The 1232-nt window shown below is 47.3% G+C and overlaps 1 protein-coding gene across 1 annotated transcript in view; it reads right to left on the bottom strand.

Annotated features, from left to right (window-relative positions):
- Positions 1-1232, bottom strand: part of MLC1 (megalencephalic leukoencephalopathy with subcortical cysts 1) — a 28333-nt gene that overhangs the window by 20223 nt on the left and 6878 nt on the right. The window lies entirely within an intron of this gene.

Below are 1232 nucleotides of genomic sequence, written 5' to 3'. Positions count from 1 at the left end.
CTGTGAGGCGCTGTGGGCCGCACAGTCTCTCTGTCTCACATGGGTCTTTGGGGTCTTTTGGTTTTTAAAACCATTCTTAGTTCAAAGGCTGTACAAACGCAGGCCAGGGCTGGATTTGGCCTTGGACTCTGGTCTACCGACCCCAATCTGAACGTTCCTTGTTTCCACAAAAGCCTGCACAGGAATGTTTAGAGCAGCTTCATGCATGATTGATAAACTCTGAGAACATAAGGTTTTTTGGAGGGTAATGAAACTACTGTGGGCCCTGACCATATTGGCAGTCACATGAATTTATACGTGTGTTGATATTCATAGAAGCATACATTTTAAAAAGTCAGTGTGGCTGTCTGACAATCTGACAGTTTTTTATTTTTATTTTATTTTATTTTTTTTGAGATGGAGTTTTGCTCTTGTTGCCCAGGCTGGAGTGCAAATGGCGCAATCTTGGCTCACCACAACCTCTGCCTCCCGGGTTCAAATGATCCTCCTGCCTCAGCCTGCCGAGTAGCTGGGATTAAAGGCACCCACCAGCACACCCCGCTAATTTTATATTTTTAGTAGAGATGGGGTTTCTCCATGTTGGTCAGGCTGGTCTCGAACTCCTGACCTCAGGTGATCCACCCACCTCAGACTCCCAAAGTGCTGGGATTATAGGCTTGAGCCACCGCACCCAGCCTGACAATTTTTGAAATACATTTTAAAAAGAAAGAATACAGAACCATATTCAACTAAAAACAGAGCCTCGAAATATATGAAGTCATAACTAACAGAGCCACAGGAAGATGGAGATGCACCAGCAGTGGTGGGGAAGGACTTGAAACACTTTTCTTAGAAACTGACAGATCAGGCGGAGGGCAGTGGTTTCTCTACTAAAAATACAAAAATTAGCCAGGCGCGGAGGCTCACGCTTGTGATCCCAGCACTTTGGGAGACCAAGGCGGGTGGATCGCCTGAGGTCAGGAGTTCTAAACCGGCCTGATCAACATGGTGAAACCCCATCTCTACTAAAAATACAAAAATTAGTTAGGCACGGTGGCACATGCCTGTGATCCCAGCACTTTGGGAGGCCGAGGTGGGCGAATCGCCTGAGGTCGGGAATTCGAAACCGGCCTGATCAACATGGTGAAACCCCATCTCTACTAAAAATACAAAAATTAGCTGAGTGTGGTGGTGGGCGCTTGTAGTCCCAGCTACTCGGGAGGCTGAGGCGGGGAAATCGCTTGAACCCGGGA

This window comes from Colobus angolensis, unplaced genomic scaffold (assembly GCF_000951035.1).
Source record: "Colobus angolensis palliatus isolate OR3802 unplaced genomic scaffold, Cang.pa_1.0 Scaffold208, whole genome shotgun sequence".
Taxonomy (NCBI): Eukaryota; Metazoa; Chordata; class Mammalia; order Primates; family Cercopithecidae; genus Colobus; species Colobus angolensis.
This window is presented reverse-complemented; position numbering and strand designations above follow the sequence as displayed.